At 43.9% G+C, this 15,723-nt stretch overlaps 1 protein-coding gene across 1 annotated transcript in view; it reads left to right on the forward strand.

Annotated features, from left to right (window-relative positions):
* The first annotated feature begins 638 nt into the window (after positions 1-638).
* LOC119176760 (carboxypeptidase M) overlaps positions 639-15,723 on the forward strand; it is a 112,755-nt gene continuing 97,670 nt past the window's right edge. The window contains exon 1 of the transcript XR_012886930.1: positions 639-990. The gene's annotated coding sequence lies outside the window, so the exon portion shown is untranslated. The remainder of the gene's footprint in view (positions 991-15,723) is intronic.

Consider the following 15,723-nt stretch of genomic DNA (forward strand, 5'->3'; position numbering starts at 1 on the left):
GAGCTAACAGACAATGACGTCAAGGAAAGTATACGGGATGTTATTTGTAATAATTGTAAAGTAAATATTAAAAAAGAAAAGTGAACTAAAAGATAACTTGCCACTGGAAGGGACAGAATCTGCGACTTTCGGGGAAAAGTCACAGCTTTGCCGCCAAGGCGAACAATAATCGCGATAGCACTAAATGGAAAGGTCACGCAAAGAATGGAAAGCAGATACAAACTTACCCTGTGTTTCTCGCGCACAAATTACACATAATGTATTCTAGGTACAGATGCACGCGAAAAAAGCGTCTCAGTTGTTACTTTGCACGGCCTGAAAAGCGCACGCTTTTCGCAAACGGACACTACAATAATTGCAGTGACATCTGTGTGCCCAGCAACTACAGCAGAATTGTTTCAGGTAAAGCCCGAGGCCAGCCAAGACGTATACGATCCTCCCCTTCTCCCCACCACGAGATAAAGGCGCGCAAGTGAGCGTCGATCCCCATCTCTAAGCGGGGAGAAGTAGCAGCGCCTCCTAGAATTTTGAAAGCCTATTTACTCCCTTCGTTTCCTTGTCTGACGTCTCCACACTGAGCCCGACCAGACCGACGAACTAGTGGGCAAGGTGGGAACCGGTTGCGGAATGCAGAGTCAGACACTCCTTTCGTTAGGGCGAGGCTGTTAGAATTTGTTTGGGCCTGCCACAGCGAGGTACTACGCTGCACAAGAACTCAGAAATAGTGCTGGTGGACGTGCTTTGGAGATTTGTGCAAGTCTAGATCCTGTCTGTGTTATTTGAAGTGCAAGCAATGAAGTTTCGTGACGTGAAATCACGAGGAAGTTCACAGGATCGGCCGCTGCTGCGTGCCGAACTGTCATGGAAATTATGACGGTGGACCGATGGTACGCTTGTTCTCCTTACCTAAAGACCACCGCAGGAAAAAATGGAAACGCGCTTTTAATCCGGAAGACGTTCATATCGGCACAGCGTGATCCGAATCCAAAGGTATGAATTTTAGATTTGTACCAATAAATTTTCACATAAAGTCAGGCCTGTAGCCAGAAATTTTGGGGGAGGGGACACTTGCTGAAAGCCTTGGCAAATTTAGATGAATGCCTATTTTCATAATTTGTTTTCGGAAAAACATCATATATTATGAAAATTTCTAGAGAGAAGGTGCCCCCTCCCCTGGCTACGGGCCTGAATAAAGCCAATTCTGTGTCGCAGACCTGTGTTAGTCCAATGGATTACTGAGCAGCGTCACTATAGACCGAAATCCTCGCTATTCATATTGTTCTATGAAGTAATTCAGGCAGAAAAACATACCTGAAATGTTGCTAAAATATTTTAAACATCATTTTTGCTTTTACATATGAGAGGTCTGCGAACAGAGCAGAGTATTTGAGGACTACCCCTACTTAAACGAATATGAGCGGAGTAACTATAGATGTTCCGAAGAGCCTTACTCAACTAACCGAAGATGCAGTGCAGACGATGTTTCCTCGCAGCCCCGCTTACCTATCCGCCTGTGTTCCGGTTCACGAGGCGCCGGACTTAAAACGGAAGCGCCATTGGGCAGATCCGCCACAAAAGATAATTCAAATGTCGCTTTCTTCGCACGAAGAGGGTGAACGCAAAATAGGGTGGCATTTTTTGAGTATATCGTGTCACAACTCTAAGAACTTATGTTGTACGACTGTTGGGTAGCGAGCAGCACAGAAGCTGCCGTTATGTTTCTGTATATTCAGAGCAACACACTACCTCCAGAGGTTGAACGTTCTGTGGTTGTTTCCGACGCGTTGCACATTTCTGCTTACTCGAAAAAGATGAATCTGTACATTGCTGATGTTCCCATTCCAGAAAAACAGGAGGACATTCGGAGTTTGCAGACTATATTCTTGAAAGTGTGGAGCATTTCAATGCTCCAGACGTCAGTGAAAAAGAAGAAAAGTTAAAAGCCTTCTTGCACACCATTTTTTCTCTTCTCTATGTTCAATCTAATGGTGACCTCGTGCCAAAAGAGAAATTAGAAACATTCAAGTTTCTGAGGGAACAGTTGCACCTTCTACTTAAAGAGCAAGTAGCTGTGAAATATTCTTCAGATCCTTCTATACTAGCAAACATTCTTCACACGATCTCTCCTCACGCATACCAATTTGTTCGCAACATTGAGAAATTAATGTTACCTCATTCTTTCATAATATTAAGGCTGTGCAGAAAGTACAATGTAAGTCCTGCAAACCAACAAATCGAGAAAGGCTATTTGCAGCACATTACAAAAAAAAGCCTTCTAAAGCAGCATTAAAGAGTCGTATAACGCTCATGTTAGATGAACTCTACATCCAGCAATATTTTGACCATAAGGGCGGCTCATTGACAAGGACGGCATCAAATTCCCTTGAAGCAGCAACAACAGCACACGTGTCGGTTGATTTGTGGGGTTTAACATCCCAAAACCACGACATGATTGTGAGAAACGCTGTAGTAGAGGGCTCCGAAAATTTCGACCACCTCGCGTTCTTTAACAGCACCCAAGTTTGAGCACACGGGCCTAAAACATTTCTGCCTCCATCGTAAATGCAGCCGCTGCAGCCCGGATTCCATCCCGTGACCGACGGGTCCGAAGCCGAGTACCTGAGCCATTAGAACACCGCGACGGAGCCAGCACACGTGTTTATGATAAATTTGTTGCTTTCTGCGCACAAAGACGTGGCACACATCCCCCGTGTTTTCAGCATTGAAGCCAGCCATTTGCACGACATGTTTAAAAAAGTAATTTTTGTTCTTGAAAAAGAAGGACTTACAGTGATTGCCGTTATCACTCATAACAACGATGTGAACCGAAATCATGTCGTTTTTTCAAACAGCAAAACAATAAACATTGTGTACCCACAGCCAGCAGACAATTCAAGGCCGCTTTTTTTTTTGTTGCTGATGCCATACATTTATTAAAGTGTATCCGTAACTACTGGTTGAACCAGAAAAATGACCGCTGTTCAATTTATTATACCGAAATTTCAAGCACAACATCGCAGGTGGAAGTGAGGAAAGCACGCTATGAGACACTTCCTGAACTGTACGCTTCCGAGCAGCACAATCTTTTGAAGCTTGGATGTGGACTTATCTACAAGGCTTTTAACCCCTCCAACCTCGAAAGACAAAACGTGAAACTAGTACTGAAAGTGATGAATTCATTCATTGCATAAGCACTCAAAACTCATGGTGCAAAGTTAGGTTTGAGTTCTGCCCAAGAAAATGCCAAATTTATTGAATTAATACACAAGTGATGGTGCATTGTGAACACTAAAACACTATGGAAAGGCAAGCACGTAAGAAATCTTCATCAAGCACCCGTAAGATGTATGGAAGACATGCAGCTGCAGTTTCTTAATACATTTGTGGACTGGCTTGACACTTGGGAAAATTTGAAGGTTGGCACTGGCTGTGCAGGACTGTTAACCACGGAGACGCACTCGGCATTACGTCTCACCTCGCATTTCTTGATTGAAGTCAACCGGTATTGCCTAGAGGAGCTACATTTTGAATATGTCTTGCTTGGAAAGTTTCAAACAGCCCCAAGGCGAGGTTTGGTCGTTACTGCCGGCTATGTTGATCCAACTTATATATTTCCGTCCAACAAATATTTGAATAGGAAGCCAAACTGAGGCTTCAAAACTCGCTGGTATTTGCAGACATAAAAGAACTGTCCCAGCCAAGCAGAATTGTGTTTGGTGCAACCAAGGTGGTAGAAGAATATGGCATCAAGGTGACCGAAGAGGACGTGAAGTCAAAAGAGGAAAGCTTGTCTGCAATAGTGTATATTGCAGGTTATTGCGCCCACGCTGCTCTCGGAAACATTACCTGTGAATATTTTGCGGCCAACTTCACGAGACAAGTTAGGGACATGCCAATGGCAGATGATATGCTAATCGAAGGCCTCACAAGAGGGGCCCTCAAGTTTCTCCAACCAGTAGTAATTAGTGCTATTCTTCACACACAACTCGTGCTAGAAAAGATAACCTGAAAAGAGAACAGCGACTGCTTTCATGCAGCACGACACCAAAGGCAGCTTCTTCTCAGTGTGGCGAAGCGCCTCTTGATTGACGATGAAAATTTGGACATTAGTTGCGAATGACATCACCTAAATACAGTGCTTCATTACATACTGTGGGCAGCTACCAACACCTCACTGAAAAACTACGTTCAAATGAAAACCGACAAGCTAACGGTGGCAAAGAAGGGTGCAGCAATGAAGAGAAAACTTAAGATGCTTAATAAAGCTACCTTTAACAGCTTCAAGATTTGCCTCAGGATAAATAAATGATGCCGTCTGCATTAAAGATATTTGATTGTAGTTCGTTTCTTTTTAATCAAGGAAATCGAAAGACGTCATACCGTAGTCCGACTCACTTCTAACACTACGGCTTTCGGGCACAAATTCAAAGCTTCCTTTAGCATTTCTTAGTTTGACATACCTTGACCTTGAGTTTACATCTGCATGCTTGAGCGAAAAGTACATATATGTGATTACCACTGCGACTTGTGTGAGGCGACCCCACATACGTCTAGCGCATGAAAGTAAGTAGAGCCTGGGCGGCTAGCAGACAAACGTATTCGCGAGGCGCGGCCCACTCGGGAGAGGTGTGTGACGTCACGGAGGGAGTGCACGGGCCTGAACCTGTTCTAGGTGACTTTGAAATTACGCGTGAGAGATCAGAGCGGGCACCGCTGCTCGCTGTGGCCACGCTAAAGCCCCTGCTTAGGGCTTTAGGCGACGCGCGCTCATTGCGCCATCTTGCTACTAATTTTGAAAACACAATTTCCCTCGAGAAGCCCGTCAGCAGCTGTAAGTGGGAGATATAAATAGCTTGCCGTTTGAACGTTGAAGGACGTGCTCCTCGGTGGCGCAGTGGTTAACACACATTCACAATTTGAAGGACCCAAGTTTGATTCAGCGGGCCAGAATTTTTTTCTGTTTTTTTTTTTCAATTTTATATATAGAGATAAGTATACATATAGGTGTTGCGTTTGGGCGGCCACCGCTTTGCCGCGGCCGCCAGAACATAAGAAAGGCAGCCGCCTTATTTTGTGGAGATAAGGAGCAGCAGCAAGACACCCTGCTGTTTCTATGTGCAGAGCGCGGCAACGCTGAAATTACTTTACGGAGCACCGTTGTCCTTCAGGTCCGCGCAAAGTTTGACACATGGCGCCTTCGTGCCCCGGTTAAAGCCACCATGCCGAGCTTCTGCGATTGCGGATGTCGGACCATCACGCTGTGCGTCTTTGACAGATGAGCCGCCGACGCTCAAATCAGCACTAGATGTCCAGGCATGGCCCCTCGGTGGCACCTAGACCGCGACTGCCATTCGACAAAGCATGGAAGGTTGGCCCGAGCGGCGAGGTGAGACTCGTTTCACCTCGCTCAAGCAAGATTCGCAGAAGGAGGCAGCATCGCCGGGACCAAACACGTGTTCGGTTTGTGTATTTGTGTATGTTTGTTGGGGGCGGTGCCGGCATGATAACACTCGTGTGTGCTGTGGGACATGTTATAAGACAGTGCCATATGGACCTAGTTCCAATTTAGGGATCTGGGGAGACGGGAATGTAATTAATCAGCCCTCGCGAGCTGCTGAGGGTAGTTCACGGAGCTTGTTCAAGAAACAGCCTTTTCCATGGATAGTTCTCAAGTTAGAACTTCGGGCCAGAGAGCCCGTGCCATGTAAATATTGTAAATAAACCCTCTCAACGAAGTTCAAGCTCCTCCTGCATCGACATCTTGATCCCGGATCTCCTGTGCCGCGAACCCCGGTCGCAACAATTGTGAGTGACGCCGACGTCAACGCGGACGACGACGCTGGTGGCGAAATCCAGCCCAGAGTGTTCATATAATTGCTATCGCAACAAAACTTGATCACGTGCTACGTGACGCCAACCGGTTGAAAAAACGTGCTCCACACTCGGCGTCACGGCTAAATGAGGAACTGGCTGATATTCTCACGTTTAGAGCATATAAAGCAGACCAGAAAATGACCGCCGCAGTAGCTCAGCTGGTATGAGCGTCGGACATGATATTCCAAGGTCACAGGTTCGGTGCTTGCACTCGGCAAGTTATCTTCACTTTTACATTACAATTACTACTAATACTATCTCCGATATTTTTTTAATGCGGAACAATTCTTTGTCACACGATGTCTTGCTTCGGCGTCGGCGGCGGTGCCTTCAACACCCCCACAGCGCATGACCACGAGTCATGCTGCATGCTCCCGTCTTGTGCTGGCCCAGAAAGGCACCCGCAAAGCTGTTGCTCCCGTCCCCCTTTCTCGCCTCGCAAAGCCGACGCAGGCAGTGTCTGCTATATACTAAAACCACCAAGACTAGTCGCGCTGCAGAACCATTCTCTGGCCACCTCGTATAAGCAAGGACCGGATCATGCGTTCGCAATTTAGTCAAGGGCGTCTTGGTTTTCGCTTGACGTTGAAGGCAACACATCTCCTTCATTTATTAAACAAGAATAATGAAGGCCAAATAACAATCAAGCATTCCCAAACTGTAACCAATAACGCAACATTTACGCGATACCCCCACCATGGTGGCGGGATCGGTACAGTGCTCTCTGCGACCCATTTACTAGAGTTCATTCCGTGGGAGATGCCGCCGACATTTTTTTATTACTGTCTGATACCTCTTATCAGGACAACTTTTAGGGCATTTCATTTCTTTGTGCAAGTTAGGAGATGGTTGGCACTGTCTACAAGCTCTCACTAGGACAGTTTTTAGGGCATTTGATTTCTTTGTGCAAGTTAGAAAATGGTTGGTACTGTCTTCTAGCTCTCATTAGGACAGTGTTTAGGGCATTTGATTTGTTTGTGCAAGTTGGGAGATGGTTGGCACTGTCTGATAGCTCTCATTGGGACAGTTTTTAGGGCATTTGATTTCTTTGTGCAAGTTAGGAAATGGTTGGCACTGTTCCCTAGCTCTCATTGGGTCAGTTTTTAGGGCATTTGATTTCTTTGTGCAAGTTAGGGGATGGTTGGCACTGTCTGATAGCTCTCATTAGGTCAGTTTTTAGGCCATTTGATTTCTTTGTGCAAGTTAGGAGATGGTTGGCACTGTCTCCTAGCTCGCATTGGGTCAGTTTTTAGGGCATTTGATTTTTTTGTGCAAGTTAGGAGATGGTTGGCACTGTCTCTTAGCTCTCGTTGGGTCAGTTTTTAGGGCATTTGATTTCTTTGTGCAAGTTAGAAGATGGTTGGCACTGTCTGCTAGCTCTCATTAGGTCAGTTTTTAGGGCATTTGATTTCTTTGTGCAAGTTAGGAGATGGTTGGCACTGTCTCCTAGCTCGCATTGGGTCAGTTTTTAGGGCATTTTATTTCTTTGTGCAAGTTAGGAGATAGTTGGCACTGTCTCCTAGCTCTCGTTGGGTCAGTTTTTAGGGCATTTGATTTCTTTGTGCAAGTTAGGAGATGGTTGGCACTGTCTGCTAGCTCTCATTGGGACAGTTTTTAGGGCATTTGATTTCTTTGTGCAAGTTAGGAGATGGTTGGCAGTGTCTGCTAGCTCTCATTAGGTCAGTTTTTAGGGCATTTGATTTCTTTGTGCAAGTTAGGAGATGATTGGCAGTGTCTGCTAGCTCTCATTAAGTCAGTTTTTAGGGCATTTGATTTCTTTGTGCAAGTTAGGAGATTGTTGGCAGTGTCTGCTAGCTCTCATTAGGTCATTATTTAGGGCAATTGATTTCTTTGTGCAAGTTAGGAGATGGTTGGCACTGTCCCCTAGCTCTCATTGGGTCAGTTTTTAGGGCAGTTGATTTCTTTGTGCAAGTTAGGAGATGGTTGGCACTCTCTGATAGCTCTCATTAGGACAATTTTTAGGGCATTTGATTTCTTTGTGCAAGTTAGGAGAAGGTCGGCAGGGTCTGCTAGCTCTCATTAGGTCAGTTTTAAGGGCATTTGATTTCTTTGTGCAAGTTAGGAGATGGTTGGCAGTGTCTGCTAGCTCTCATTAGGTCTGTTTTTACGGCATTTGATTTCTTTGTGCAAGATAGGAGATTGTTGCCACTGTCCCCTAGCTCTCATTGGGTCAGTTTTTAGGGCATTTGATTTCTTAGTGCAAGTTAGGAGATGGTTGGAACTCTCTGCTAGCTCTCATTAGGACAGTTTTTAGGGCTTTGATTTCTTTGTGCAAGTTAGGAGATGGTTGGCAGTGTCTGCTAGCTCTCATTGGGTCAGTTTTTAGGGCATTTGATTTCTTTGTGCAAGTTAGGAGATGGTTGGCACTCTCTGATAGCTCTCATTAGGACTTGAAAAATTGAATTGCTGCACAAACTTGAAGAAAAAAACAAGAGAGACAGGAAAGAGTGCAGTGCAAAGAGGACTGCACTCTTTCCTGTCTCTCTTGTTTTTTTCTTCAAGTTTGTGCAGCAATTCAATTTTTCAAGTATGAACCAACTAGTCTGCAAAAAAGTATTGCCTCATTAGGACAATTTTTAGGGCATTTGATTTCTTTGTGCAAGTTAGGAGAAGGTCGGCAGGGTCTGCTAGCTCTCATTAGGTCAGTTTTAAGGGCATTTGATTTCTTTGTGCAAGTTAGGAGATGGTTGGCAGTGTCTGGTAGCTCTCATTATGTCTGTTTTTACGGCATTTTATTTCTTTGTGCAAGATAGGAGATTGTTGCCACTGTCCCCTAGCTCTCATTGGGTCAGCTTTTAGGGCATTTGATTTCTTAGTGCAAGTTAGGAGATGGTTGGCACTCTCTGCTAGCTCTCATTAGGACAGTTTTTAGGGCTTTGATTTCTTTGTGCAAGTTAGGAGATGGTTGGCAGTGTCTGCTAGCTCTCATTAGGTCAGTTTTAAGGGCATTTGATTTGTTTGTGCAAGTTAGTAGATGATTGGCACTGTCTTCTAGCTCTCATTGGGTCAGTTTTTAGGGCATTTGATTTCTTTGTGCAAGTTAGGAGATGGTTAGCACTGTCTGCTAGCTCTCATAGGGACAGTATTTAGGGCATTTGATTTCTTTGTGCAAGTTAGGAGATGGTTGGCACTGTTTGCTAGCTCTCACTAGGACAGTTTTTTGGGCATTTGATTTCTTTGTACAAGTTAGGAGATGGTTGGCACTGTCTGCTAGCTCTCATTGTGACATATTTTAGGGGATTTGATTTCTTTGTGCAAGATAGGAGATGGTTGGCAGTGTGTGCTAGCTCTCATTGTGACAGTTTTCAGGGCATTTGATTTCTTTGTGCAAGTTAGGAGATGGTTGGCACTGTCTCCTAGCTCTCATTGGGTCAGTTTTTAGGGCATTTGATTTCTTTGTGCAAGTTAGGAGATGGTTGGCACTGTCTGATAGCTCTCATTGGGACAGTTTTTAGGGCATTAGATTTCTTTGTGCAAGTTAGGAGATGGTTGGCACTGTCTGCTAGCTCTCATTAGGACAGTTTTTAGGGCATTTGATTTCTTTGTGCAAGTTAGGAGATGATTGGCACATGTCTGTTAGCTCTCATTAGGACAGTTTTAAGGCATTTGATTTCTTTGTGCAAGTTAGGATATGGTTGGCAGTGTCTGCTAGCTCTCATTAGGTCAGTTTTTAGGGCATTTGATTTCTTTGTGCAAGTTAGGAGATGATTGGCAGTCTCTGCTAGCTCTCATTAAGTCAGTTTTTAGGGCATTTGATTTCTTTGTGCAAGTTAGGAGATTGTTGGCAGTGTCTGCTAGCTCTCATTAGGTCATTATTTAGGGCAATTGATTTCTTTGTGCAAGTTAGGAGATGGTTGGCACTGTCCCCTAGCTCTCATTGGGTCAGTTTTTAGGGCAGTTGATTTCTTTGTGCAAGTTAGGAGATGGTTGGCACTCTCTGATAGCTCTCATTAGGACAATTTTCAGGGCATTTGATTTCTTTGTGCAAGTTAGGAGAACGTCGGCAGGGTCTGCTAGCTCTCATTAGGTCAGTTTTAAGGGCATTTGATTTCTTTGTGCAAGTTAGGAGATGGTTGGCAGTGTCTGCTAGCTCTCATTAGGTCTGTTTTTACGGCATTTGATTTCTTTGTGCAAGATAGGAGATTGTTGCCACTGTCCCCTAGCTCTCATTGGGTCAGTTTTTAGGGCATTTGATTTCTTAGTGCAAGTTAGGAGATGGTTGGAACTCTCTGCTAGCTCTCATTAGGACAGTTTTTAGGGCTTTGATTTCTTTGTGCAAGTTAGGAGATGGTTGGCAGTGTCTGCTAGCTCTCATTGGGTCAGTTTTTAGGGCATTTGATTTCTTTGTGCAAGTTAGGAGATGGTTGGCACTCTCTGATAGCTCTCATTAGGACAATTTTTAGGGCATTTGATTTCTTTGTGCAAGTTAGGAGAAGGTCGGCAGGGTCTGCTAGCTCTCATTAGGTCAGTTTTAAGGGCATTTGATTTTTTTGTGCAAGTTAGGAGATGGTTGGCAGTGTCTGGTAGCTCTCATTAGGTCTGTTTTTACGGCATTTTATTTCTTTGTGCAAGATAGGAGATTGTTACCACTGTCCCCTAGCTCTCATTGGGTCAGCTTTTAGGGCATTTGATTTCTTAGTGCAAGTTAGGAGATGGTTGGCACTCTCTGCTAGCTCTCATAAGGACAGTTTTTAGGGCTTTGATTTCTTTGTGCAAGTTAGGAGATGGTTGGCAGTGTCTGCTAGCTCTCATTAGGTCAGTTTTAAGGGCATTTGATTTGTTTGTGCAAGTTAGTAGATGATTGGCACTGTCTTCTAGCTCTCATTGGGTCAGTTTTTAGGGCATTTGATTTCTTTGTGCAAGTTAGGAGATGGTTAGCACTGTCTGCTAGCTCTCATAGGGACAGTATTTAGGGCATTTGATTTCTTTGTGCAAGTTAGGAGATGGTTGGCACTGTTTGCTAGCTCTCACGAGGACAGTTTTTTGGGCATTTGATTTCTTTGTACAAGTTAGGAGATGGTTGGCACTGTCTGCTAGCTCTCATTGGGACATATTTTAGGGGATTTGATTTCTTTGTGCAAGATAGGAGATGGTTGGCAGTGTGTGCTAGCTCTCATTGTGACAGTTTTCAGGGCATTTGATTTCTTTGTGCAAGTTAGGAGATGGTTGGCACTGTCTCCTAGCTCTCATTGGGTCAGTTTTTAGGGCATTTGATTTCTTTGTGCAAGTTAGGAGATGGTTGGCACTGTCTGATAGCTCTCATTGGGACAGTTTTTAGGGCATTAGATTTCTTTGTGCAAGTTAGGAGATGGTTGGCACTGTCTGCTAGCTCTCATTAGGACAGTTTTTAGGGCATTTGATTTCTTTGTGCAAGTTAGGAGATGATTGGCACATGTCTGTTAGCTCTCATTAGGACAGTTTTAAGGCATTTGATTTCTTTGTGCAAGTTAGGATATGGTTGGCCCTGTGTGCTAGCTCTCATTAGGACAGTTTTTAGGGCATTTGATTTCCTTGTGCAGGTTAGGAGATTGCTGGCAGTGTCTGCTAGCGCTCATTGGGACAGTTTTTAGGGCATTTGATTTCTTTGTGCAAGTTAGGAGATGGTTGGCACTGTCTGCTAGCTCTCATTAGGACAGTTTTTAGGGCATTTGATTTCTTTGTGCAAGTTAGGAGATAGTTGGCACTTTCAGCTAGCTCTCATTAGGCCAGTTTTTAGGGCATTTGATTTCTTTGTGCAAGTTAGGAGATGGCTGGAACTGTCTCCTAGCTCTCATTGGGCCAATGTTTAGGGCATTTGATTTCTTTTTGCAAGTTAGGTGATGGTTGGCACTGTCTTCTAGCTCTCATTGGGACAGTTTTAAGGGCATTTGATTTTTTTGTGCAATTTAGGAGTTGGTTGGCAAACGCATGCGTTACCACTGTTATCGACATGCCAAGTCATTAAACGCGTTTCTTCATTCCTGCGTCGGCAGACAACGACTCATTAATCGAACTTCGGCATGCACTTACACTCTCGCCACTGCAAAGAAACATTAGAAGGTGAGCCTTGCGTTGGTCATCTATTGTGTTCCACTAACCTCTGCTTGACACAGCGGTCCGTCGTTAGTCAGTGTTTGGGGTTCTTGACGTCATTCTTGTGTACGTGTTTGCAAACTCTGCCTTTGAGGATCAATTAGTGTAAGCATCGCACATATTTTTCTCTATGGAAGCAGAAAGAATACATACTTAACTCTATTACAGCAGTACTGAACAATATATTACCAATATAGATTTACGTACAGATCGACAATAGTTTTGCAAAAAAAGTGAAAGATGTGCAGCTTCGCACTAGAGTTGCAAGACTGTGACCGACAGCGGAGCTATATAGTGTTCGACCTACTTAAGTTTTCCTATATCGCTATGCTTTTACCAAAGAGCGTATAAGTTTTAGCTACAATATTAATCGGAACTAATAAGCAATAGTGTCGATTATTTAAAAGCAAGGTCACTAATTTCTTAAAAGCTAGATCGAACACTAGCGCCACCATTGTTCCAGCTTTGAGCACAAGATGCACTTTTTTTTTTACCGCTGACCTCACATTTATGACCTTCATGTTTGCGCCATCTCATCAATATGGAGGAAACAGCGCAGACATAAATCTTTCGTGTAAGTCATGATTACCATAAGAATTGGGGCAACGTGCTACCTGCTAAACCAATTTTTCCTATGCGACGCTCATCTCCTCCTTTTTTTTATTATTATCGTTATTCTTCGCTCTTAAAAAGCGTGTAAAAGATGAGAAAAAAACAAAAACTTGAGATTAGGCAGCAATTGTGGCAACGTTCTATATCAATGTCAATAGACATGTAAGTGCATGTCATTTGAACTTTTTGACACAGCTAATCAAGTTTTAGTCGTACCTGTGAAACGAGATTAGAGAGGTATTATATAGGGTCGAGATAGCGGCGTGGATATTTCGCAGCTGACGCCCTAAAATCCTATTCATCTTTGATTCTGCACTTATTGACGCCCATCCTCGCAGAAAAAGCCTGCTGCGAGAGAAGCGGGGTCAATGTTTGTGCCAAAGAAGCAAGCTCACTGTGTCCTTTTTTGGGTTATCAAGTGATGGCAGGCTTTGCTGGACACACCGTCGTGTCTGGGTGCACGTCGATTTTTTTTTAAGCATCGGGGAAACGCCGGCTAGACACCAATGCGTCCCCGAAGGTATGGTCTCCGTCCTGTAAGTATATAGACGGTGTCCAACATCAAGCCAGTCTAACATACCGACGATTGTTCAGTCTGGCAGCGAATATCGACTGTTCAACATACCGGTAAATTCACTTAATTAGGCCGGCGTTTCCACTGTCCAGCCCAAACTTGCGACATAATATGAAGGTTATGAAGAGCTCATTTTATCGTGTGAAACCAACCCTCCACTTAAAATCTCAATCTATACGCTACCCGCTGCAACCAACACCCTTTGCAGCTCCCCACCACTTCTCCACCACCCGGCCCCTAAAAATATAACACGGCTTAAAACACATCGTGAAGTAAATTAAATAAGCTTCGGGGGTATAGTATTCTAACACATTACATACGAACGACGCATATTCGTTTCTTTAAACTTTCAGGTGTCCTCAAACTGGATGTACGGGCACGCAGACTTGATAGTACTGGTAATAAAAATGGATGCATATTTCAACAGACAGACACACACAGAACGCTGTTCGTTGTCTTTTTGTGGTCCGTTCTTCTTTGCGCTGCCATCGCTAGCAAACATAACATACCAGTAAGCCTGAGTTGGAAGTTTAATCGACTACAGAAGCAATTCTGTAGCTACCGATTCATACGTCATGCACCCGCGCCGCCACAGCTGATTTTGTTGCTACAACTTTCCGTTCGTCTGCCACACCATATTATTGCCGACGAGTTTCGATTTTGAGGGGATACTGAACAAATTTTTCGCAGCCAAGATTTTCAGCCAGATTTTAAAAATAGGTGGTGACATCAATAGGCACAACCTTCCTTTCAGGCAGAAACTGAAAGAAAATTGTTTAATAGGTTTTTTTTTTTAACTGCCGCGCCTATAGGTGCTCAATTGTGAACTAAAGGTGACATTTCGACTAGAGGTGACGTTGCGCTCACTTGAAACTGGCATCCTAACTATGCCAGCCATTGACCGCGTCTATCCACCGGCCCAACTGCCACAACAGCTCCCAGAATCACTATGGCAACAAAAAATGCTCCCCACAGGGGTAAAGCATCAGTGATTTTGTGTAATGGGGAGAGGTGAAGAAAAGGAAGAGGAGGACAGGAACCCATGCACCTTGCATTTGCCTGGGAGAATGAGACGTTACGGCTGGCACTCACGTGTAGCCACCGCGCGCTAACAATCCACAAAAATACAGCCAACGTTACGAAAATACGTGAAATAAACCGTTTGTCAGAACAATGGTGCCTCCAGAGTAGATTTTCAATGTTTTAATCAGTTTTTTCCTATTTTAGTTCAGTATCCTTTTGAAAATTTTGTAAGATCCCGTGCACTTAAAGTTATATTATCAGTCAAAAATGTAAAATAAATTGCGCAGCACACAAAAACGGCAATGGATGTAAATATTACGGCTGTACACATATCAGCAAGCTTCACATGAACAGCACAGCCTGAACTAGAGTAGGTGACGTTTCATACAGCGGAAGCAGGCATGCCAACTATGCCAGCTGTCGTCTATACCTCTCAACCTACTCAGCTCGCACTACCGTTCCCCTAACTACAACGAACGGCACCGGCAGCGAAAAATGCTGCCGGCTGTGCTAAAGCCCGTACGCTTCAGCGCCTTTGTAAAGCAGAGGTGGAGATAGTAAAGAGGCCAGGAACACGTGCTCCCTGCATGCCCCAGGGTGAATGTGACGTGAATGTGAATGGACTCGCTCAATGGCGTCACTGTCAGACTTAGCGATGCCAATATAGAGCACAGATACATATATACTCAAGTTTAAAAATACATATTGCGGTGTACAATTTCTGGACGACTGTAGAACATAATTCTCGAGAAATTCTGCAAACACGGCCCAGAGAACAAATGCCAAGCGTGGTAGTACGTTTCGTGCGAGCAGAAAATTGAGCATGCTATCAAAAAGAACACCAAGATCACTGAACTCATAAATCTTAACTAACAACACGGTATTGACAGAGTATGGGAATTACACGATGGATGTTTTGCGAGGTATACTTCTGAACTTGGTCTCCGAGACCAAGTTCAGTGAGATATTCAGTGAGGTATTCAGGGAAAGGTTATTGTTGTTCCATCATTCGGAGAAAGAACACAAATCTATAGGTGTAGCAAGCGACCGTCGTTAACTGAATACATTTCCATAAATATATTGATGTCATCGGCATACAAGAGAAAAGGAGAATAAATTATTGCAACATAAGCGTCGTTAACGTAAATTAAAGGTAAGAGTTGGCCTAATACCGACCCTTGAGGGACACCACTTGACACTTTGTACAAGGAAGACATTTAGCCATTCACGGCAGCATAACATGATCTATTAAGTAGATAGCCGTGGAAAAAAATTCACAACAGACGAGTCAACGTCAAAATTTGCAAGTTTAACCAAAAACAGTGAATGGCTGACTACGTCAAAAGCTTTGCTCAGGTCACAGTAGACTACGTCAACCTTTCCTTTCTGAGAAATATGTGAAGAGATTTCCGTCATGAAACTACAGGAAGATTTGTGGCAGTTGAGCGGCCAGGAAGAAAGCCGTGTAGATTAAAAATCAGTGAATAATTCAGGCTAAGATACAATATGCTGTGAAGAGCCATCTCAAGTATTATATTCAATGTGGC

The sequence above is a fragment of the Rhipicephalus microplus genome, chromosome X (assembly GCF_043290135.1).
Source record: "Rhipicephalus microplus isolate Deutch F79 chromosome X, USDA_Rmic, whole genome shotgun sequence".
Taxonomy (NCBI): domain Eukaryota; kingdom Metazoa; phylum Arthropoda; class Arachnida; order Ixodida; family Ixodidae; genus Rhipicephalus; species Rhipicephalus microplus.